This window comes from Phacochoerus africanus, chromosome 3 (assembly GCF_016906955.1).
Source record: "Phacochoerus africanus isolate WHEZ1 chromosome 3, ROS_Pafr_v1, whole genome shotgun sequence".
Classification (NCBI taxonomy): domain Eukaryota; kingdom Metazoa; phylum Chordata; class Mammalia; order Artiodactyla; family Suidae; genus Phacochoerus; species Phacochoerus africanus.
Window position 1 is genome coordinate 128,433,380 of NC_062546.1, and position 8,970 is coordinate 128,442,349.

The 8,970-nt window shown below is 31.9% G+C and overlaps 1 non-coding gene across 1 annotated transcript; it reads left to right on the plus strand.

The window, feature by feature from the left end:
• The first annotated feature begins 537 nt into the window (after positions 1-537).
• On the plus strand, positions 538-641 carry LOC125123757 (U6 spliceosomal RNA). The gene has a single exon (XR_007134142.1). It is a non-coding gene; the product is annotated as a U6 spliceosomal RNA (small nuclear RNA).
• The last annotated feature ends 8,329 nt before the right edge of the window (positions 642-8,970 follow it).

The window sequence follows — 8,970 nt, forward strand, 5'->3', positions numbered from 1 at the left end:
CATTTTAAAAATAAGGTGGTAAAATAAGATGCTAAACTTTAAAAAGCACTTTCTACTGAGAAGTGATTTAATGTTTTAAGAAACATGTAGGACTTAATATTAAGAAAATTAGTATAAAATAAATAAGATACAAGGATATGATGTGCAGCACAGGGAATATTGCCAATATTTTATAATAACTTTATATAGAGTACAATCTATAAAAATATTAAATCACTATGTTCTATACCTGAAACTAATAAGTCAACTATATGTCAACAAAAATTTATTAAAATACTAAAATTAAAAGCTATGTCTAGTTCATCTTCATTACATTAGGATTGCATAAAGATAGATGAAATATTCTGAAGACTCGGAGCATAAACAAAACTTATAATGCAAATTATTTTAGTATCTTTCATCAAGTGCAGCTTCAGAACAGGTAAAGCATTTTAGTAACAGTAAAACCAGTTAAATACTTGAGCATATATATATTTGCTCACATACACACACAAATTATACCAGTACAGACAAATCTCTGATTAGAAAAATGGACTAGTGCTGACCTCGCCAGCATATACACTAACACTGGAACTGTACAAAGATTAACATGGTCCCTGTGCAAGGATGACACTCAAATTCAAGAAGCATTCCACATTTTTGGCCACACCCAGAGCATGTGGAAGTTCCCCAACCAGGGACTGAATCCATGCTACAGCAGTGGGTGACCCAAGCCGCTGCAGTGAAAACACTGGATCCTGAGCCTAAGAGAATGCCCAAGAAGCATTCCATATTTTTTTTTGCATTTTTTAAAGGGCCACACCAGTGGCATATGGAAGTTCCCAGGCTAGGGGTGAATCAGAGCTACAGCTGCCAGCCTATGTCACAGCCACAGCAACACAGGATCTGAGCCATGTCTGTGACCTATACCACAGCTCATGGCAATGCCAAATCCTGATCTACTGAGTGAGGACAGGGATGAAACCCACATCCTCATTTATTTTGGATTCATTTCTGCTAAGCCACAATGGGAACTCCTGCATTCCTTATTTTTAAATGAATATTCTTTATATACCTTAAATTTAGAATGCCTCCTATGTTTAAAAGATTTTTTGGCAAATGTTGAACAAGTAATAAGTATTATTAACTCTCAGTAGGTAGGTATTGGAAATCAAAACTCATAGGAAATATTTAGTATTCAAGTTCATTAAATTATAAGTATAAAAAAAAGAAAAAAGAAAATTAAGTCTATATCAGTTCAGATCCTTTCTAATAGAATGAATACAATGGCAAAATTGGAAAACTGACCTAATATAAAACATATATATTTCAAAGAATCAAATGTTGAATAATAGTCTGGTATTATTAAAAGATAACGTATGGAAACTAGAGTTTTGGGAAATGAAGAGAGAACTAAAGATCAAAAATGAAAAAAACCAAACTTTGGGAGTGCTTTAAAGCTGAGAAAAGCCAAGATAAAATAGTATCTAAGATGGAAAAAGAACAAATGTGCTTCAGAAATACAAATCCTTAATTACGTGCAAAAATACTTGTATGTAAATTAATGCTAATTAAAACATATATGAGATCACTCTAATATAAATTGAATAATACAAAATTAGTAAGAGTGTGGAGAAACAGACATTCTCTTCTTCTTGATAGGAGAATAAATTGTAGCAGACTTTCTTAAGATTAATTCAGAAATATCTATACAAAATACATATTAATTTAATCAGAAAAATTCTTCACTGCACAAAGTATTGTATGAAGAACATTCACTGCAGTGTTATTTATAATGAGAAAAAAATTAAAACAATTCAAGTATCCAGTAAGAGGGTATTAACTGTATCATGATACATACATAAAATAGAATAATATATAGCCAATGAAAAGAATGAGGTGGATTTATATAAGCTAACATGAATTTTTTTCAAGATATAAACAGTATTATCTTGCTTGTATAAAATATACAAATGTATATGTATGAAAGTAGTTGTGCCTACATGAATATATATACAATATTTATATCTATATACACATGTTTTATGTATATTAATATTTCTAGAAATACAAACAAAATACTGGTAATAATGGTTTTCTATCACAAACTAGAAGGATCACTTTTAAATTATATTACCTTACAGTATTTGCATGTATATATTAAATTTTGATAATTTTTAAACACTCTTAGTTAAATGTTTTTGTGTTGATAATTTCTTGCTTATATAAAACTAGCCATGACAGTTGTTCATGTAGATGGAAGATACACCTACTGAGAAGAAACAAAGGCATATTACCTAAAAGTATTGCATGTTTAGAAATTTAAAATTATAAAGCTGGAACCCAAATAACTTGTACTCTTCATTCCTTTAGTAACCATTTATTAGATATCTATTGTAAATCAGACTTAGGTTAGTCTGGGAACATGAAGAGTAATTAGCAATGTGCCTGCCCATAAGAATCTCTTGGTCTAGTTGAGGAGATTTAAAAGACAAGAGTACAGGAAAAAATGCTGAGCATTTATGGTAGGCACAGGTGGGTTAGGGTACACTAGGTGGAAACATCTCAGCCATAGGAAGTCAAGGAAACATTCCTAGAGACCACTAGATTTAAGTCTCAGGTAAAGAATGAGGTCAGCCAAAGAAGGAAATTCATAGGCCACAGGGCCTGAGGTTCAGGAACAGCATGAGCAAAGGAAAAAGGGAGCATGGAGGTAGTCCAACATGACTAATTCTTCAAAAACAAACAGATTAATGATGAGAGATAAATCTGGAAAGGAAAGCAGATACTTCAAAGGAAAAAAGGATGATTTTTGACCCAAAAGACCTGCAAGTTTTCCAATTTTTTCATTCATTAAAATAGTATACAGATTTTCAACATACATATCCAAGTATGTTGAAAAAAAAGAATTACCTGGACTCCTTGGTAAAATAAATTGATTCTGGGGGTCCAATGCAAATTCATCAAATCATCAAATTGAACCAATTACCTACTGGCATTACAAGTATCCTGGTGATTATTATTATCTGACAAGTTTAGAAAACATTGGTAGGTTAGAATATCCATGATGCTATTATCTTTAGCCAAAACTTGATCCACTTGAGAAAAAGCAAACAGACTAAATCAAAAACTTCATCTTTGAATTTATTGCTACAGTGACAAATATTAAATGAAATGTATGACAATCTTAGTTCCACCAGGAGCCTATTAGGTGATAATTTTTTACTTTTTTGACAAGTCAAACAATTATATTTCCTTGTCAGCATCTAGTAGAACAGAGAAAGTATATTCATCTGATTTTCAGTACAATTTATTACTAATCCAAATTGTAAGATAATGTGGATTAACATTAATTTTAACTCCTTCACAATAATAATTGACTATGTTTTAGAGGTATCTGTTTCCTGTAAGTCTGGAAATACAGATCTCTTAAGGCTAAGTCACAGCAAAGAAAGAGAAAGTATACTCATGACAGTCCTCAAGATGATGAGCTGGTTGGTTTGAGTATTGTGTTTCTATGGTCGAATTCTAGGCATTGATCTCCTTGTGGATAATTTAACTTTGTTCTGCTCCATTTCAAAATAATGTGCCCTTAAACCTGTCAATGTCTCAAATACCTGTCACTGGTAGAAGGAAAGTGAGGGAATATTGTGGACAGTTTCATAGAAAACTACGCAAATATTCAGTTTAATGAAATGCAACATAATTCAATTTAATAAAAACTTAAATAATTCTATGCCAGGAATGCAAATCCATGAACCATGAACTGGAGTTCAAAAGTGTTACAGTTTATTAGCAGATAGAAAACATACAATAGTTCAGTGTGATGTACATAACAGAAATATATCCAAGGCACAGGAGAGTGAGGATCATTTGATGAGTAAGTAGGGAAGAAGAACATATTCTGAATTTAAGATAATTCTAAATGGTAAATAAGGGTTCATCAGTTTTAGAAGGTATTGGGAGAGGTGAAATTGGGGCAGAGAGTAGCATGCCCCAAAATGCATGGAATTGTGCATGTCAGAAAACTATAGCATTTTAGTACTGATAGAATGTGTTTTTAGAAGGAGAAGGAGAGAAACAGAGCCATTTTTCAATTTCGGAGGTACAAACATAGCAACATTATGGTGTTGTGTTTGTAACAATGGTTAGCAAACTTGGGAGGCTCTTAAGGAGGTTGATACAGATCAATAATATCCCCCAGCTTTTGGTTCTCTTCTTAATCTAACTGGTTTTGTAGGTATGCAAATCTCTTCTGGTAACCTGGAGATGGTACCATAACCACACAGACCACATAAGCAATGTTTCACTAAAATCTGGTACAAGTTTTAGTGAAATGCCCAACAATACTGATACATGGCTACTGCATGAAGTTTCTCATCTATATTTTATGGAAGAGTTTCAAAAGACCATCTCAAATCCATATTCCTAGATTTAGTAGCATGCAGGTCTACCTTGCCCCAGTTTTAAGGTACAGCTTCAAGTTTCTCAATGAGCCTATAAAACTGCTATGCAATATACATTGTGGATTTGGGGCTGTCTCCCCACTGGCTGAATCTAGGAATGTGGCAAGTAAATTTAGCAGCTGCCAAAACAGAATACTTAGTTATGGACTGCTTGATCATTTTACTGATTTAATAGTTAGTCCCAAGATCCATGAGAAATATTGCTCCCCCTTGAGGAAGAAATTACATTTGAAGACACAAGTAAAGGTAATTTTCAACTAATGTCTATGAAATAGCCTCTATACAGTGAGCATATAACATTCTATTGTATCATATGTTAATTCTTATTATAGAAATAATACTAGAGAAGATGTGAGATTTAAATAACATTTATTAACACATATTGGACACTTATATGTGCCAGCCACTATTCTAAGAGTTTTATACACACACTATTTTACTCCTTACACCAATTGCTTTATTATTTCTGATTTACACATGAGGAAGTTGGGGCTCGAAGAATTTAGCTAACTTCCCCAGAGTGAGTACAGAGTTAGATTGAAACAGAGCCAAAGTTGGAATAGAGATAGTGCAATTCCAGGGCTCTCATTTTTAACCACAAGATTATCCAGTTTCCCCACTAACAGTGGTCACATGAAGTCTGATTTGTACATACATCAGTCTTTCTTATTGCAGATTCTTGTGAAAAAAAACCTGATCACTCTATGTGATCACCCATTTGCCCAGAAACACCACTCTCTCTAGTAAGAATCACTTAACCAATTAGAGTAATCTTTTTACCAAGTTTAGTCTATGTGCTAATACAAGAGAGGTATGAACACCCCACCCCTGATCCCATGCTTATAGTCTATATGACGTTTAAACATTTTAATAGGAATGTTTTTAAAACTGCATTATTTTTTCAAAACTCTTGTCATTTAAACATATCACATTTATTTAAACCAGATATGGACTTAATTCTTAAAGGGAGCAATGAGTGATCCCTAGTAATGGGTGTCTTATCTGTTCAAAATTCAAAATCAAATATTGACATATTTTGCCACAAATATACTTTGAAGATTGTATATTATTTGCTCTGTGTTGTTACCTGATTTCAGCTTTTCAAGAACAAAATTATAAGGAAAGCTTTCCTTATTATGTCCTCTGCACAGCAAAGCTATGGTAGAAATAGCTACACTTCTGATCTTTTTTTATGTTCTCAATTTAATTTCAACATGGGATATGCAATCATCATTTGGAATGACCTCATATTTCCCATCAACACAAAATCCCATAAAAATCAAGCAAAAGAAAATACAAAATGAAAGGAAATCATTTTCAGAATTAATCTCTTATTATATAATATTTACTGGAGTTTTAATTTAATCAATACTTATTGTTTTTTAAAGCTTATACTTATTTTTTACTAAAATATTCTTTTGATTTAAGGCTACATACTGTTTTTCAAGCTATTGAGAATTTTCTTAGTTAAATATAAAACAACGTTTGCTAAGAAAACTACAGGAAATTCAACATAGAATTTATGTTTTTAATCAAGTAGAATAAAAATTTGGCCCCAAAAATTCTTGGCAGAATTAACCAATAATGAGATTTGAAAAATAGTGAGAGATGAATACCTACCAATGAAAGTCTAAAAAGTAATATATAGATATGTTTTAGATGAAACGTTTTATTATGCATACAAAAGAGATGAAGTAATTGCTTACAAAATTAAGAAATAAAAAAATAGAAATGAGGAACTGTGACTCAGGTTCACGTGAAGAGTTACTCTTTACATTTATGGTTTACTTTTGTAATTCTTCATCAATGTGATTTTTATATATACTCATAGCTGAAAACTCATAAAGGAGCACACACAGGATATTTTGCTTTTGTCCACCTCAGCTTTAGAATTAATGCATAAAGTCACACTAAATTAAATGAATATAACAAATATCTTAGTGCTTTGAAAATTGATAGAATTAGTTTTACATATTTTTATTCATTTGTTTAAATTTATGAACTTGCAACCCATGGCCTCGGAGTATGTGTGCATGATAAAATTATCGGAAAATAAATTATAAATAGCAATCAGTGACCTCTTTCTCAGCCACTGAACTTTATCAACGACCTGACCCAAGATCCCAGGCCTGAAGGCCAATCAACTTATACTCTGTCAGTTCAAAAGGCAAAGAAATTTCTAAATACAATCCCCTACATGAAGAACTGCCAACTTCTGGTTTGATGATGCTGAGATTCACCAAATGCTGTCTGTATTAGTTCTATAGCAAATTTTAATTGCAAAAATATAAAAGCAAAATTTACAATAGTGATCTTACAGAAACTAGTTTATGTATTTAATTCATTTTTCCTAAATCAATTATACCAATAAATATAATTGATAATTTAAAATTTCTATTATGAAAATGTTTGTTTCAACAAATAGTTTCAAGAAAAGGTCTTCATGTTGACAGAATTAATATTATAGCGATTTACCTAAAAACTATCATGAATTCTGAATCTTTCAGAAAAAATTACATTTTCCACATTTCAAAATATGGACTAGAATTCTAGAAAACACTAAACAGTTACTTGAAATTTTAAAGTAAAAGGAAATACTTTCTTTTTATCTGTAATGGTTAATAATTGCATCTAACTTTTTCTTCCTAGTTTCTTCCATGTGTTTACGATCTTTACAACACTGTGATGTTATTTAAAAAGTGTGAAGGATTGTTAATCCAGAGCCTCACTCTCAAAAAGCATTGAGAATAAAAGAGGATAAGAAACAAGGGGCTATGATGGGAAGAGAATGAGAGCCAGTAAACATTTTTTTTTAAATTTGTTTCATTTTTTAAAGTTTTATTTAAGATAGCTGATTTACAATGTTGTGATAATTTCTTCTGTACAACAAAGTGATTCAGTCATACATGTTAATATACTCATTCTTTTTCAGATTCTTTTCCCAGATACATTATTACAGAATATTGGGTAGAATTCCCTGTGCTTACAGCAGGTCCCTGCTGGCCAATCATTCCATATACCACTGTGCATGTGCCAATCCCAAACCCCCAGTCCTTCCTTCCTCCCCCAACCCATCCTCTTTTGTAACCATAAGTTTGTTTTCAAAGTCTATGAGTCTGTATCTATTTAGTAAATAAGAAAACATTTCAAGTCCTTCTTTAAAAACTCACTCAAGTGAAAGTGGAACATCTGAATTAGACCAAAACAAATGAGGAAATAATGAAGAACTGAGCAAAAAGTAAAGGTTTAAAAAAGCACTGCAAATATTCAGAATGTGAACTACATGTAAAGAAAAATTACAACACTGCAATAGGCAATGAAAGAGAATCTATCCTAAGACAAATATGAAATGATAGATGATGTTTGTGTAGGGAGAAATAACACTCAGAAAGCCAATGCAATATCAAAGGAGAACTTCCAACTTCAAAGTTGGAAGACCGATGCTACTCAACTTCAATACTTAATATAATTCTACAGTAAGCAAGACAGTGTGGTATTGACTAAGGAACAGACAAATAAATCAATGAACTTCTGGGGTGGGGGGTGGGGGTCAGAGCCTCAGGAACCGACACAGTGGCTGCAGGCAGGGCTCATTAAAAAAAAAAAAAACAAGAGAGGAAAAAATTTCTGAAGCAAGTAAAGTGTAACATTCTTGCTCTGGTAAGTATTTTTCTTTTCTTCTCCAAATTTGGGCATAAATGTCAAAGTAGCATAATAACTTCTCTCAAGAATCATCATTCAGGCCCAAGTGTCAGTAGAAAGGTTATGAACCTAAATCTGGACAAATTTGGAAGCTTAGGAGAGAATCCACAGGTAATCAACTTAACACTTAAGAAATGAATATTTAGCAAAGAAAGAAATGGACCTATTTATTCAGAAGATACTATTCCAAAATATTTCCTTTTTATGGAGGATTAGTTTCAGAGGGTTATTCCTTAAGAATTATATCTACTAATACCATTCTAAGATACTTTTGTTCAAAAAAACTACACAAATAGTTTCCTGTGATCTTTTCTCTTTATTATAAAATAATGCTAATTATTATAATATCAGTATTGAATCTAAATATAACAATAATACTAATAAATCCATAAATTTAGATTTTTAAAAATTTCTCTCATTTAAAGTATTGCTTATGCAATTCAGGCTCCTCTTACCCCAAACATCCGTGATGATATAAACCTAACTTAACAATTAGATATTTGTCTAAGAAAATGCTCTGAGTGCACTGAGAAGGCTAGTAAAGATAAGATAGAGTCAAGGTTGAGACGAAAGCACATACATGAGGGAACACAAAGCAAAAATCTTTCACTTGGATCAAAATTATACAGACCTACAATGACCCTTACTCCTCTTGAAGGGGAAACTAGAAATAGTTGTTTTATCAGCAGGACTAAAGCTGAAATCATATATGCAGATTATTATTTAATAATGACCTGCTGATGATTATTATTCAGTCATTACCAATTTACATGCATTTAACATGAGAACCAACAATAAACTGAGCACTGTCAAAGCTTTACAT